The sequence below is a fragment of the Sander vitreus genome, chromosome 23 (assembly GCF_031162955.1).
Source record: "Sander vitreus isolate 19-12246 chromosome 23, sanVit1, whole genome shotgun sequence".
In the NCBI taxonomy this organism is placed as follows: domain Eukaryota; kingdom Metazoa; phylum Chordata; class Actinopteri; order Perciformes; family Percidae; genus Sander; species Sander vitreus.
The window spans coordinates 5,371,971-5,387,650 of record NC_135877.1 but is presented as its reverse complement, the minus strand read 5'-3'; the positions used below and the strand labels follow the sequence as shown (position 1 = coordinate 5,387,650).

At 39.2% G+C, this 15,680-nt stretch overlaps 1 protein-coding gene and 8 non-coding genes across 9 annotated transcripts in view; 8 read left to right on the top strand and 1 right to left on the bottom strand.

Moving 5' to 3' along the window:
• The window catches only part of slc38a4 (solute carrier family 38 member 4), a 48,176-nt gene extending 38,264 nt beyond the window's left edge, over positions 1 to 9,912 (bottom strand). The window contains exon 1 of the mRNA XM_078242482.1: positions 9,807 to 9,912. The gene's annotated coding sequence lies outside the window, so the exon portion shown is untranslated. The remainder of the gene's footprint in view (positions 1 to 9,806) is intronic.
• Positions 9,913 to 13,296: 3,384 nt separating this feature from the next.
• trnal-caa (transfer RNA leucine (anticodon CAA)) lies at positions 13,297 to 13,407 on the top strand. The gene is made up of 2 exons: positions 13,297 to 13,334; positions 13,362 to 13,407. It is a non-coding gene; the product is annotated as a tRNA-Leu (tRNA).
• A 179-nt stretch (positions 13,408 to 13,586) lies between these two features.
• Positions 13,587 to 13,697, top strand: trnal-caa (transfer RNA leucine (anticodon CAA)). Its single transcript has 2 exons — positions 13,587 to 13,624; positions 13,652 to 13,697. It is a non-coding gene; the product is annotated as a tRNA-Leu (tRNA).
• Positions 13,698 to 13,935: 238 nt separating this feature from the next.
• On the top strand, positions 13,936 to 14,046 carry trnal-caa (transfer RNA leucine (anticodon CAA)). Its single transcript has 2 exons — positions 13,936 to 13,973; positions 14,001 to 14,046. It is a non-coding gene; the product is annotated as a tRNA-Leu (tRNA).
• A 179-nt stretch (positions 14,047 to 14,225) lies between these two features.
• On the top strand, positions 14,226 to 14,336 carry trnal-caa (transfer RNA leucine (anticodon CAA)). Its single transcript has 2 exons — positions 14,226 to 14,263; positions 14,291 to 14,336. It is a non-coding gene; the product is annotated as a tRNA-Leu (tRNA).
• A 179-nt stretch (positions 14,337 to 14,515) lies between these two features.
• trnal-caa (transfer RNA leucine (anticodon CAA)) lies at positions 14,516 to 14,626 on the top strand. The gene is made up of 2 exons: positions 14,516 to 14,553; positions 14,581 to 14,626. It is a non-coding gene; the product is annotated as a tRNA-Leu (tRNA).
• Positions 14,627 to 14,864: 238 nt separating this feature from the next.
• trnal-caa (transfer RNA leucine (anticodon CAA)) lies at positions 14,865 to 14,975 on the top strand. Its single transcript has 2 exons — positions 14,865 to 14,902; positions 14,930 to 14,975. It is a non-coding gene; the product is annotated as a tRNA-Leu (tRNA).
• A 239-nt stretch (positions 14,976 to 15,214) lies between these two features.
• On the top strand, positions 15,215 to 15,325 carry trnal-caa (transfer RNA leucine (anticodon CAA)). Its single transcript has 2 exons — positions 15,215 to 15,252; positions 15,280 to 15,325. It is a non-coding gene; the product is annotated as a tRNA-Leu (tRNA).
• Positions 15,326 to 15,562: 237 nt separating this feature from the next.
• Positions 15,563 to 15,674, top strand: trnal-caa (transfer RNA leucine (anticodon CAA)). The gene is made up of 2 exons: positions 15,563 to 15,601; positions 15,629 to 15,674. It is a non-coding gene; the product is annotated as a tRNA-Leu (tRNA).
• Positions 15,675 to 15,680: the final 6 nt, after the last annotated feature.

Here is a 15,680-nt window from a genome sequence, read left to right as displayed (position 1 = left end):
CTCCCTCTTAACTTGCTCCTGGGATCCAAGGTGGCTGAGGCGATACTGGGTGAAAGGTTAGGGGTTGCTAAAGTTAAAATGACGTCTTTGAAGAGCAAATGTTGGCAACATTTTGAAGTCTCTTCAAAGGCTTGGGTAGTGTTCCTCTGGTCCACAATCCAATAACTTTGGTTGAACTCTTTGCATGGCCCAAACCACAGGTTGATGCCATGGACTGCTTTTACCCATCCGGACAGATACTCTGTCAAGAGCACCTGGCTCTTAAATGTTGGCTGTACCACTGTGTAATCTCTCTAGACTTCTGTCTTGTCACTCTTAAATGCTTCTCAGCAGAGTTGCTGGGTCGCAGAGTGGAGATGGGGGGAGGGGGGAGCATATACTTAAGCATATACTTCGTCTGGTCTCCCATCTTTGTTGAAGCCCATGAACCGGGTTGTCACAGGTTAAAGTTGAAATAAAAACATCTTGTAGATTTCCATTTTAAATCACTGTCTTTTACACTACATTTAACCTAGAAATCCTCCCATCCAAGAATTCCTAAAATCTGATACATTAGCAGCCGCTTGATATTTTAAGGAAATGACCATGGTCATAAAGAACCAAGGCCTGACAATGCTGAGGTTTAGTGTTGGCTCATATTCAGCTGCATATTTCTGAATCTCAGGCTGAACAGACTTGCCTCCAAAGTATGCACACGTACAAGTGTTTCAGTCAGGGCTGTCATTTATCATCTCACAGGTACAGTAGGTGTGTTTCAAACCAACACCTACAGTAATACATCATGTTGTTCATCATGTAGGCTTATGTATGTTTGTAATGAATTACTGAGCACTGTACAAGACACGTCTGTCTCATGGTCTCCCAGAACAACATAAATGCTAACATCATCATTCTTACAATATATTTACCTCGTTCGCCAGTTAGGCTACATCCACACTATTAAGCTTTCTTTTAAGGTGCGTTTTGAGACAAAAAACAACTTCTGTCCACACAAGAGTTTTAGCTCCAGTGGCAGAACTAATCCCCATTTATATTAACACATCTGACAAGGCATATCGCATGCACGTGCCAGTGTAAACAGTAAGCAGATTGCCTAACGTTACTCTGCGGTTCAAAATCATGGATATTGGATGGAAGTTGAAAATACAGAACAATACTTTGGAGAAAGAACAACAATGGCCAAAAGTATGACCAGGGATGTATTAGCTTGGACCGACGACAAGGTGGAGAACTGTTACTAAAAGGTATGTAAGCCTATACCTAACCGAAAAGACTAACTGACGCGGTCGTCGTTTTCCAAAGTCTCCGTTTGTGCCCGTCCGGACTACAAAGCAACCCCGTAGTTTTCAAACCGAAACGGGGTCAGCAATGTTCCAAATGTCTCTGTTTTAGGGGCTCGGAAACCCCATGGCGTAACAAAAGATATTTGTTTTTAAACCAAAACTTTGTAGTGTAAAGCCTTAGTTTAGCATGTTAGCATGCTAACATTTGCTCTTTGGTACAAAACTACAGTAAGCAAAATCAATAGGATTCATCCTCTGGGGACCATGACCATGACTGTACCAAATTCAAGTTTTCAATCTATCCAACAGTTGTTGAGATATTTCAGCCTGGACCAAAGTTGCCATTCCTTTGAGCCACATGCTTTTAGCATGGCTAAAAACCCACAAGTCAGATCATACGAGCCAATGTCTCAAAAGCTGAGCTGATGTAAAGTGTTTATTTATGTAACACATAAAAAGGAGCCCTAGCACATGCCTTCTGGCTGAGCTTGGACGGCTCCAATTTATGGATGTACGATACATGAGCCGAAATAATAAGACTGCAGAACTCCCTAGAGAAATCACTGAGCGGGACTAACGAATGTTTCACTCTTCTCTCACCACATTTCTGTTGTCTGACAACATCTTTAGTAAGCTTGCACTAGCCCAGTATTTCCAGATAGATTTCAGAGTGGTGGTTTGTCATTTTAAGCTCAGGACCTTGTGTATTTTATCTGGCCTGGAATCAAAATGGACACGTGGAATATTTATAACAAAGGGCCATAAATCCATGGAAGCAGCAGTGCAGGCTGTTTCATTGAAATTCAATAAAGTAAGCATAAAAAAATGACAAAAGTACAGTACAAAAGCTATGCTATGCTATTTTCTATGCTTTAGAAAAATTCTTGGAAAGCACACTAAAAACCCCAAACAAAAAACACTAATATAGAACACAACTACTTTGATAACTGATTAACCGGTTGGAGTTATTTTTTTCTTAAATGTGAATATTGTTCTAGTTTCTTGACTCCTCTGTGACAGTAAACTGAATATCTTTGAGTCGTGGACAAAACAAGACATTTGAGGACGTCATCTTGGGCTTTGGGAAACGCTGATCAACATTTTTCCCCATTTCCTGACTTTTTATAAGCCAAACAACTAATCGATTAATCGAGACAAATAATCCACACATTAATCGACCATGAAAATAATCATTAGTTGCCGCTCTAGAGGACACTGAAATTCCAGGATAATTCAAAAGGCAAACGGACATTGCTGTGAAGGATCTAGTATATTATATCACACTGCAGTTCGAGCCAAAGCAAAAAAAAACAACCACATTGACAGAAACTCTGACTTCAGTACACAACATGTTGGCCTTTTGAACAGAAACCTGGTATGTCCTAACCTTGTTTGTGAAGCCGTCGTTTGCGGACCCTCGCTCTGATCTTATCAGTTAGTATTGATCTGCCTGCTCCTGATGACGCCAGCATCTTGCTTTGTAACAATACAATATGTCATTCTTTTCAAGCTCAAGGTTTCAACCTTGACTTTAGTAGAAGGAGGAGGACACTAGGGCTGCATGATAGTGGTGGGGAATCACAGAAGCCCCACGATACGATATTATCACGATACTTATGTCACGATACAATATTTTTTGCCACACAAACCTAACATATTGCGGTATCCTGCGATATATTGCAGTTTATTACCTTTTTTCGAACTTCACATTGTGTCCCCAAAGGCAAACTTTGTCAACATCTGTTTTACCTAAAAGGATATATTTCTCTTTGTTCATCTCACTTCAATGAGTCCATCCAGTGGACTGAAAAAAAGCAATTGATTATATTATTCTAGTACCAAAAAGGTACATTCTCAAGTGCAATTTATATAATAAAAGATTGATACTTGACATTTGTGTATCGATACAGTATTGCCACAGATAATATTGCGATACTATGCTGTATCGATTCCATCAATACTTAATACTTAAAACCGATTCTTTTCCCTAGAATCGATTTTTGTTTTTTACCAATAATTCGCCTAAATATATTCTGTTCATACGGTACCGCTGACGGCGACTACATCATATCCTTTTCCAGCCAAACAAAGCGAAAGCAGAAAATGCAGAAAATCCATGTTATGTACTTCATTACAAATAAATGTCAGACTACAGAAAACAATACATTTTTAGAAATGTCTCATGATATATTGTCTCTAGAAGTTTATTATTCAACTTTTTTTTGTTAAAGAAGGAAAAGTACTATCGAACACTCAATACTATTGAATCGCAATACTTCTAGAATCGCAATAAATGAAAATCGCAATACAAATGGAACCGGCACCCATGTATCGTGACCGGGACAAAAGCATATCGTCCCCAGCCTTAATAGCGATATTACTTGTGATAAATAAACAGATATTAAAGTGTACTCAGTTCTGCATCTCTGCTACTTTCAGTATTCTGCTAAAATACAACAGATTGCTTGTTGATTTTTAAACAAACGAAAGGAAATCATTTCCAACATTCTTTTATTAAACAAATTGAACATTGAATATAAAAGGCAGCCCTACAAAAAGAACGATAGTTACATTTTAAAGTGCAGTTTTCTACTGACATGTTCCATTAACTAACACAAAAAAATAGTGTCCTTCGCGATGTGTCGCAGCTTTTCCCGATGTGTTTTTTGCGCCTGTTGATGATAATTGTGCAGCCCTAGAGAACACAGGAAAATGGCATTAAGAGGATTTTGGTTTAAAAAAAAAAACACAGATTTAAATGACTTCAGTTTCTGTTTGACTAAAAGAAAGTTCAGCTCTTTTTCACAACGTGTCCACCACAAAAACATCACATCAGTGTAATTTGAGAGCACCCAGCCGCTGCTTTTGTCTAAATATCTGAGTCACCTGTACCAAGACGTCATTGGCCACCGAGCATTTGGGACAGACGGCTCCTTAAACAGAACACCGCATTTACAGAATCATTTTCTTGTTTGCAGCATGATGAACACTGGCCAACACAGACCAGGACAAACACTCTGTACAGAACATTGTACATTTCCAAGTTTGTTAGTGAAGTGCAGCTGGGAGTTATATTGTACACCAAACGAATCTGACTGCTTATTTAACAAGGGTTGACATTTTTATATCCTCTAAAGAAAGCATGCAGTAATGTATTTTGAGTCTGCCTTTAAATAAGATATTTTGTGGTTAAGAAAACTTTAAACTCGCAACTCAGCAATTCAACTGCCAAATAGGGCTGTGCAATTAATCAACTTTTGATCGTGATTTGGGCTCCTAACGATCACATAAAACAATGTAAACGAGAAAAATGATTGTTTTGCACATTGCGTTTTGCGAGTTAACTCTTATTTACACAAATTTTTGTTGTTTGTTTTGTATTTTCTAATTTATTTGACTTGTTTTCAAAAGATGTGTTTATTATTAATACTATTTAAACATTTGATATATTATATATTTTTTTTATTTTAAAGGGGAATTCAAAAAGTATGAAGTGGAAATTTCACAGTTCAAGGTGTTTTCAGTGTGGATTTGTTTAACTGTTTCTCTGTTTTTTGAGGTTCACTAAATGCAACATCTTTCCAAAAGTCAATGAGGAATCGTGTTAAATAATCGTGATTACAATATTGACCAAAATAATCTTGATTATGATTTATTTTTATTTTTTCTTTCCCATAATCGAGCAGCCCTACTGCCAGGAGCCTTTCTACAATCTGTAGCCGGTCAAATTAAGTGCAGCAGAAGCTGAATAACATTTTTTAACATTATGCAAGTATAAATACATAAATTAGGTCAATTTAATTATACAAAATGGGTCATAAGAATGCACTGAATGAACTCATTATCCTCTGTGTGTCCGTTTAGACGAGACAGTGTTGGGACTCTTACTCATGTCCCGTTGCATCAGCGACCCTGCACCTGTCCTGCTCTATTATTCAGAGACCTGTTAGTTTTTGAAACACTTCACCGAGTGACAACTAGACACTGTGATGACGTCACCGATCGCTAAGATTTTATTGATCGCAATTCTAACTAATCAATACTGATGCGTGTTGGATTCTGGTTCACATTCTTGGCAGATGTTCCTGTTGTCTTTGTTCTTGTTATCGTCCAAAAAGGTTTGATTTGTTCCAGCCGGCCGAGTTGAACATGGACACTAGATGCAAATTGAATTCCTATTATGAATAATGTATAAAAAAATGAAGATATCTATATAGGGTATAGGGCCAGAAAAGTTTTCAACTTCTTCCTACCCGTTTTGAACATGAACAATGTTATTTGAGTTGCTTATTTGTTGTTTATATGTTGCTAAGGAGCCTGTCTGTTTTTCTCTTTTTATTGCCTCTAAGTTTTACGTTTTTTTTAACATGATGTGATCAATAAATTGACCGTTTTGTGCTTCTTTTTTTTTGGTTAACGTGAAGAAAAAGTATACATATAAAGTGTGCAAGTTATACGTTGCCTGTTTTTGCAACTGGTTTTTACCTTTACTGGACGCACACTATGATAGAAGCACATACACCCTGTAGTTAATAGAAATCACTAGCGGTGTAAGAAAAAATCGATACACTTGAGTATCGCGATATTTTATTTAGCAATACTATATTGATTTTTTATTTTTATTTTAGTTTATGTGCAAAAATATTCATGTAAGACCGTGGTTCACGTTTATGTTGTGTTTAAACCCCCTACCGCTAGATGGCTATGCTGAGACGCACCACTAGTGTCCTTGCTTTTTCTTCCATTATCGAGCAGCCCTGGTTCACATTTGGAAAAAAAAGAAGCTCTGATGCACATGGTTGCTTTGTGACCATTACAAGTGTACTCAATGCAGCTTCCACGTCATTGACTTATGCAATATATTCCGGTTGGATATTCCGAATGAGGCATTTTCCGATTAAGACGTGGGATATTCAGGTATTTTTCAGGTTTAAGAGGCATTGTTTGGACATGTATACAGCGCATTCGGAATATGTGTCTCAATCAGGGTTTTTACCGCATGATCAGCTCTGTGCGTTGCTATGGTTTCTGTACACAAACCAACCAGCCAACAGTTTGCAAGGCTGGAGACCCGTTAAGGAGGAGAAACACAGCTACTTTTAAACATTTTCAAAGACTTGGATATCAACAGGGTTTTGGATATGTGAACATATCGCTACGGCAACCTTTTCAACAAAAAAAAAAATCCTGTTTTGCACGGTGACATTATTAGTGGAATATTCACTTCCATTAGCCATATAAACAGTGTAGTTGGAATATCATCTTTTCGGAATAAGGGCGAAAACCGGAATATTATGTGCATGTAAACGTAGTCACTGTGTCTTTGTGTGCGTGAAATCCTTCATCTTTGTCATTTCCTGTTTTTTTTATCCCTATTTAGGCACATTTCTTTAAAGAAAACTGTTCTGTTTTAATGAGTTGACAGTGTTTTGAAAAGAATAATGGGGGAGAACTGTTCTGTGTGTGAGCATGCATGCAGCCTTTACTAAAGCGCCATGAGTTCGCACCTCAAAGCTTTACAGCTATAGTGCGTAGTTTCTGTCGCCCCCATGAGAAATTCTAAGTAATGACAACAACACTGTCGGCACGTCCACATGATACAAGCCTTCAGTGGTCGCGCACCACCCCCACCCCTCCAACACGCAGTTGCTAGTAGCCGAGAAGGACACAGAGGATAAAAAAAAACATGATAGACTCTTCAGAAGAGGTCTTCACTCAAGTTTCTGCCGCGAAAGTCGGTGGACGACATAATCTTCTGAAATACAGAGAGAGTTGTGTGAAGCTGATAGTCCTTATTAGCTTTGTATCAACTCATTTGGCAATGGCTTGAATGTAACGGCAATCATTAATATCCAAAAGTTACGCACTAAAGGTTTAACATAACCATAAAACACACCCACTTGGGTATTATTACTGTATTAATGATACTGTTATTGTATAGAGCTGCAAAGATTAATCGATTCATCGGTTCTCTGCTTCCTGAATGTGAATATTGTTCTAGTTTCTTCTCTCCTCTGTGACAGTAAACTGAATATCTTTGAGTTGTGGACAAAACAAGACATTTGAGGACGTCCTCTTGGGCTTTAGGAAACACTCATCGTCATTTGTCATCAGTTTCTGACATTTTATAGACCAAACAACTAGTCGATTAAAGGAGAAAATAATCAACACATTAATCGGCAATGAAAATAGTCGTTAGTTGCAGCCCTGTTACTGTCTATGGTGTTGAAACTTAAAAAGCTGTCTGACAAAGACATAGGTGGAGCTTCGCTAAGAGAAGACATTGCCAGATCCGTTCTAACTGTTACGTAAGTAAGGTGCACAGAGAACAGAGCGGGTTTGAAAGTGGACAAATGCACAGTCACTGTATGGCAACAGAGTATTTTTAGCAGTCAGAAGAGCAATGATAGAAACTGAACACACCACTTAACTGTACCAAAGCCAAGATATTCTCTTGGCTGAGTCTAGTCTTTGTTTTCAGCCTATGAGCAGTTGCTCTGCTGTATGTGGCTGCGATCATGGGCTGTCGCTTCAAATGCTTAACTTAATAGTGGCTTAAGAGGATGAACATAAAGTATTACAGTAAAGAAAGTGCCAACAACTGAGCATGTGCATGGAAAGTAGCCAAGCAAAGGCACATTTTGGAAATCCCCACGAAGAACAAAAGGATACCCCTCTGTTTTAGGCTTAGGGCGGCAACGTAACCGTTATTTTCTCGAATAATTGATTGGTTGATTGATTGGTTGTTTGGTCTATAAAATGTCAGAAAATGGTGAAAAACGTCTGAAAGTGTTTCCCAAAGGCCAAGATGACGTCCTCAAATGTCAACTCAAAAGATACTCAGTTTACTGTCACAGAGGAGAGAAGGAACTAGAACATACACAATTAAGAAGCTGGAATCACAGAATATTTGCTTTTTTTTCATAAAAAAATAACTCGATTAATCGATTAATCTTTGCAGCTCTACTACTACTACAGCCACACTAATCCGTTTAGTTTAAAAACGCATCTCTTTTGCTATGTTTACGCTTCGCGTCCACATTATTCCGACGTTTTCCGAGCCCCTAAAACAGAGACATTTGGAAACACTGCTGACCCCTGTTATTGCCAGTACTTACAGAATCAAACAGAGGAAGACTACATTCAACAACAGTAAATTTGATGAGAAAGGGATGACGTAAAAGAAAGAAAAATCGAGTTTCTGTGGTGATACTGAGGGTAGCCCATCATCAAGTTTTTGGAGTTAAGTTAAAAAGAATTCAACAATTTAGCACAATATTTCCAACCAGAGCATGGCAGCAGTTTGAGCCTGTACGGAAGAGGATTAGGGCCAATATGAAAAATGTATTTGAGTTCTGAGTTTAAAGTCAGAATTCTAAGAAAAAAGTCAGTAGTTTAAAGTCAGAATTTTGAATTTCTTCTCGGAAAGCTAACTTTAAACCCAGAATTCTGACTTTAAACTCCAATTTCTGAAAAAAAATTCATAATTCTGAGTTTAATGTCAGAAGTTTAAACTCAGATTTCTGAATTTCTTCTCAGAAATCTGACTTCAAACTCAGAATCCACATTAATTCCGGCCCCTAAAACTGACTTTAAACTCAGAATCCTGACTTTTTTCCCCCTCAGAATTCTGACTTCCAACTCAGAACTCGCATACGTTTTTCGGATGTGGCCCTAATCCTCTTCCGTAAGCCTGTGATTACAGTCACAACATATTTATTAGCCCTCAGTGGGCCCTGCAGCATGCCACACTCAGCATGCTGCTGTCTGTTGGCTGTTACATAAAGACATGCCCCATATATTATACCGTTATTCATATTCCTCTTCTGTTATCCCTTCCAAATAACTTAAACTCTATGATTTGTGACTTGCACACACACTGGGAGCAGACACAAAAGCAGTTTAGCCTACATGATGCAAACTGGAAAACAATAATAATAGTCGCCTTTGTGTCAGTAAAGGTGGAAATCTGGCAGCACAGTGTGAACACAACACAACATGCAAATTGGAGTTTCAAACCATAGTATCAACTGGTGCCTTCAGCGCAAACGTGTAGCCTATTTATGAGTGTAATACGACACTAAATGATTCCCGTACACCAGACCACAAAGCCTGTTTCTCTTGTAGAAATACAGACGCGTGTTTGGCGCGTTACCCTGCTTTCTTGACTTAAGGCAACACCCAGAGGAAGCGCTCCACAAACAGCTGCTGTTGCTCGTTCTCTTTCGCGTGTTAGTTTGCAACTATGAATGCATCTGAGAAAAAGAGTCAAGGAGAAAAAAAGAGAAACGAGTCTTTGGAAAACTCACGCACAAGCCTTCTTTTTTTATTTCCCTACGTTTTCTACATTAGCCTGTTAAAAACCTCTCGATTCCATTTGACATCAAAGCAACCATAAGAATCAAAGCAACCCGCCGTCAAACATCAAAATAAGGCAGCAAATCACATTCGCGGTTAGATTTATAAAAATGTCATAAACGTAGGCCAAAGTGTAATAGATGTGTAAATGTTGGAGGGGCTTACCTAATGTTTCGAAGTGGCGGACAGCTGCAGCAGCTAGCAGGCGGACTAGTGGAGACAAGAGTTGGAGACCCTTTACATTTAACGAAGCGAGAAGACTGAGTGGAAATTTCCATCTGCCATGTGATGATGCAGGACTCCCGAAGCGTCGTGTTACACCGCCAATCATTGCTGGGGGCTCCTTATTCTCTCAATCACCCCCTTTCCTTCCAGGTAGGCTATACTCGTTGGACAATAAACCTAAGCTGGGGAAACAGCTTGTATTGACTTAAAATGACATTCTAAGTGGATTCATTCGGTCTAATTGTTGCATTTATTTAATCTCAAATGCGTTATCTTAAGATAGAATAATCAGTACGCATGTGTATAGGCCTACAGCTAAAGGGTGTTTGTGCAACGTTTCAGATTAAATGAAAAGAGAAGGTTTATTTAATGATTGGGCCCGTTTACTGACTGGGATCCTTTGTTTACATTCCGCCCGGCCACGTTGTCGCTGCACTCACTGCTCAGATGCGTTCAAGGGAAAGTAGGAAAGGAAAGGAGTCAAAACATGACTATCATGTTATGATCAAGTAGCCTACTCAAGTATTGTAGCCTACTTAAGGTATTTGTCTCTGTAATAATACATTTATTTTTTATAGCGCTTTTCTAGACACTCAAAGACGCTTTACAGTTTTGGTTACATAGATACAACAAACAGACAAGGTACATAGACAAGGTTACATAACAGACAAAAGAAAACACATAGGTCCATGGACAAGCAGAGGCAAGCAAGAGAGGTGGGCGATGAAAAGGAGGGAAAAAACTGGGAAAGTCTGTTAACAGGAAAAAAGCAAGTTCAAAGAGGTGAGTTTTATAGTCAGTGGTGGAAGAAAAATTCAGATATTTAAAGCAGCAAAACCACCCACTTTGGTATTATTACTGTATTAATACTACTGTATTATTGTATAGAGCTGTAATTCCCCATCTTCCTTTTGATTCCGGTTCTTATTGATTCTCGATTCTGATTCTTTGAAGGGTGGAGTTGAAACAGGTCACATGCTTATTTTACAGATACTATTTTGATTCAATGGTGATTTACAGTTTTAGCTGGCTTTTTCAGCCACACTTTAGAGCGCTGCTTACTGTACTCCATGGCTACAATACAACACAACACAGAAACAATTCAAGGACTCTGATGAAGCTGTAACCTTACATCGAAACGTTAGTCACTGTTATGCACTAAAAAATAAAAAAAAACTATAAATTAAGAAGACATCTGTGTTGCACCGGCGACCTTTTTACTCTACACTGTGTTGTCCTGCCCTGATTGCACCGGATTGCCCTGATTAGCACTAAGTGGAAATATAGTGCTAATACTTTTCACTCACTCACTCAGGACAGATGTTAAAACCAGGTCAAAACATGGCCTCGGATGTTTCATATGTGGAAAGACAACTCAGTATCTGTGCATCATCAGTGTTTAAAAAAAACTCAAATCTTTCATGTAACTTAAAGTATTGGGTAGGGGTTGACCGACACTGTTTTTTCAGGTACGATACCGATAACGATTAGTAGTAGTTAATAAAACCTGGAAAAAGATCGGATGCCATGTGACTTGGGCTGTTTAAACTGTCATGAAGAAATCAGATATGAGCAAAAAAAGGTAAAGAGTGGTGTGGAAAGCGACAGGAATGCGATGTGTGCAGAAGTTTTAATCCAGTCTGCTCCCTGTGAGTGCCGCTTTTGACGGAGAAGATGCAATTCGGAGCAGACACATTATATGTTCGCTGCAAATGTTGGTATGAATTGAATTTCAAATGGATTTGTGTTACATTATTACAAACTTGCACAAATCCATTTTCCATAACCAAAAATGATCATTTTATGAAAAATCTTGGTATCTGGCCCCCCTGCACACAAGGAGCTCTACTGTACATTGATATAATAATAGAAATTATTTAGGGACACATATGTTTTTGTATTACAGAGGGAATTGAACCCAGGTCTCCCACACTAAAGGCGTGTGTCATATCCACTGTACCACCACCACCTGTAAAATACCAGGCCAGTAATAATAACTGTATTTGTATAGTAATAGTTTAAAAAGGGCTTTGACAGAGGAAATGAAAGCCCATTAAATCAATACGCATGCCCATATATACAATTTAACCAACTAAGCCATTTTTATTCTGCTCTTATAACACTGCAATATATTTCTTGTCCTGCCTATGCACCACCTGTCTATACTTGTATATCGCATTGCACTTTTCTGCTTTTTTTGCACTTCTGGTTGGACGCAAACTGCATTTCGCTGTCTTTGTACTTGTACACTGCACAATGACAATAAAGTTGAATCTAATCTAATATATACACATCATTGTAAGAGTGAAAAAAGAAAGATGTGGCAGCTATAAAGGACCGAAAAATAAATCACGATTCAACAACTAACGGGTGGGATAGTGGGGGAAAAAAGATACCGTAATGAGAAAGACGATAAAATGACGGAATCGCACAAAAGCAAGTCTACAAAAATGTGTTTTAAGAAGTGATTTAAAAGAAGGTCACTGATTCAGCACCAGCATCCAGCCACTTGTTGTTTCTGAGGGGCTTGAACGCTGTAATATCTTTGCCTCACCCCTGCATTTCAAATATTGAAACTTTATATACTTTTATTTATATTATATTTATATTGAAAATTAATAAGTTCTGATGGTGTTGTCTGAGATTAGGTGTCTGATTCGCATGATTTGACCAAGTGGGCTACATGAATCTCAGTCGCATAACCACAAACATTGACCAGATGTGTTTTGGAGCAGCAGCTGGAGACTCAGAGGAAACTTTTCCCTGCTGAGCCAAACAATAATATAATATCACAAAACAAGTGAATCACTGTCAGTAACTGGTTAAAGTCACTGCCCACACAGAGAGGGGGAGACAGCTGTGTATGCCACCGGTAAGTTTTCATTTGACACACAGCTGGTTCTACGACCTAAGTGCTACATGAAAATAAAGTGTCTTATGGTTACAGCTCGACTAACTGTGACAGAACACATGATAAAAGTACGTGTTTGGATCAGTTTGTGGACTGAAGGAAAGATGCGTGCCGAATTGATCATATTTGTAACGTTCCAAACTGTAAACAGCCACAGTCAACATGATTGATCAATTTGATCACTACTCTTTACTTTAGCTTTTGTTATGATGCAGAATGAAGGAGCGACTGTACAGGATCAATCCCAATCAGGATACAAATCCCACTCCTGACACTACTTTACTGCATTTTGTTGTCCCACTGTTCAATGTAGCATTAGCCTCAGTGCAGATTTTACTAAACTGGTCCTAACAATCAGGAAATATCATCCAGCCTTCTTTAGAACCACACAGATGATGACTGTTTTTGCATCCCTGCATGCTTTATGTGCACTGAAACCGTGGTAAATACTTCTTAAATATTAACATAGAAGGTAGAAGGTAAAAGAAAATCATAGCAGTCTATCCTATTACATCAGCGGTCAGGATGGCCGAGCGGTCTAAGGCGCCAGACTCAAGGTTTGTCTCCTTCCTGAGTTAAGGGACTTCTGGTCTCCAAATGGAGGCGTGGGTTCAAATCCCACTCCTGACACTACTTTACTGCATTTTGTTGTCCAACTGTTCAATGATGATGACATAATGATCACAGATGATGACTGTGTTTGCGTCCCTGCATGCTTTATGTGTACTGAAACCGTGGTAAATACTACTTAAATATTAACATAGAAGGTTAAAAATTTTTTTTATAGCAGTCAACTAACCATACCAGTTGTTAGGATGGCCGAGCGGTCTAAGGCGCCAGACTCAAGGTTTGACTCCTTCCTGAGTTAAGGGACTTCTGGTCTCCAAATGGAGGCGTGGGTTCAAATCCCACTCCTGACACTACTTTACTGCATTTTGTTGTCCCACTGTTCAATGTAGCATTAGCCTCAGTGCAGATTTTACTAAACTGGTCCTAACAATCAGGAAATATCATCCAGCCATCTTTAGAACCACACAGATGATGACTGTTTTTGCATCTCTGCATGCTTTATGTGCACTGAAACCGTGGTAAATACTTCTTAAATATTAACATAGAAGGTAAAAGAAAATCATAGCAGTCTATCCTGTTACATCAGTGGTCAGGATGGCCGAGCGGTCTAAGGCGCCAGACTCAAGGTTTGTCTCCTTCCTGAGTTAAGGGACTTCTGGTCTCCAAATGGAGGCGTGGGTTCAAATCCCTCTCCTGACACTACTTTACTGCATTTTGTTGTCCAACTGTTCAATGATGATGACATAATGATCACAGATGATGACTGTGTTTGCGTCCCTGCATGCTTTATGTGAACTGAAACCGTGGTAAATACTACTTAAATATTAACATAGAAGGTTAAAAAAATTTTTTATAGCAGTCAACTAACCATACCAGTTGTTAGGATGGCCGAGCGGTCTAAGGCGCCAGACTCAAGGTTTGACTCCTTCCTGAGTTAAGGGACTTCTGGTCTCCAAATGGAGGCGTGGGTTCAAATCCCACTCCTGACACTACTTTACTGCATTTTGTTGTCCAACTGTTCAATGATGATGACATAATGATCACAGATGATGACTGTGTTTGCGTCCCTGCATGCTTTATGTGTACTGAAACCGTGGTAAATACTACTTAAATATTAACATAGAAGGTTAACATTTTTTTTTATAGCAGTCAACTAACCATACCAGTTGTTAGGATGGCCGAGCGGTCTAAGGCGCCAGACTCAAGGTTTGACTCCTTCCTGAGTTAAGGGACTTCTGGTCTCCAAATGGAGGCGTGGGTTCAAATCCCGCTCCTGACACTACTTTACTGCATTTTGTTGTCCCACTGTTCAATGTAGCATTAGCCTCAGTGCAGATTTTACTAAACTGGTCCTAACAATCAGGAAATATCATCCAGCCATCTTTAGAACCACACAGATGATGACTGTTTTTGCATCTCTGCATGCTTTATGTGCACTGAAACCGTGGTAAATACTTCTTAAATATTAACATAGAAGGTAAAAGAAAATCATAGCAGTCTATCCTATTACATCAGCGGTCAGGATGGCCGAGCGGTCTAAGGCGCCAGACTCAAGGTTTGTCTCCTTCCTGAGTTAAGGGACTTCTGGTCTCCAAATGGAGGCGTGGGTTCAAATCCCACTCCTGACACTACTTTACTGCATTTTTGTTGTCCCACTGTTCAATGTAGCATTAGCCTCAGTGCAGATTTTACTAAACTGGTCCTAACAATCAGGAAATATCATCCAGCCATCTTTAGAACCACACAGATGATGACTGTTTTTGCATCTCTGCATGCTTTATGTGCACTGAAACCGTGGTAAATACTTCTTAAATATTAACATAGAAGGTAAAAGAAAATCATAGCAGTCTATCCTATTACATCAGCGGTCAGGATGGCCGAGCGGTCTAAGGCGCCAGACTCAAGGTTTGTCTCCTTCCTGAGTTAAGGGACTTCTGGTCTCCAAATGGAGGCGTGGGTTCAAATCCCACTCCTGACACTACTTTACTGCATTTTGTTGTCCAACTGTTCAATGTAGCATTAGCCTCAGTGCAGATTTTACTAAACTGGTCCTATCAATCAGAAATATCATCAGCCATCTTTTAGAACCACCCAGATGATGACTGTTTTGCATCCCTGCATGCTTTATGTGCACTGAAACCGTGGTAAATACTACTTAAATATTAACATAGAAGGTAAAAAGAAAATCATAGCAGTCTATCCTATTACATCAGTGGTCAGGATGGCCGAGCGGGTCTAAGGCGCCAGACTCAAGGTTTGTCTCCTTCCTGAGTTAAGGGACTTCTGGTTTCCAAATGGAGGCGTGGGTTCAAATCCCACTCCTGACACTACTT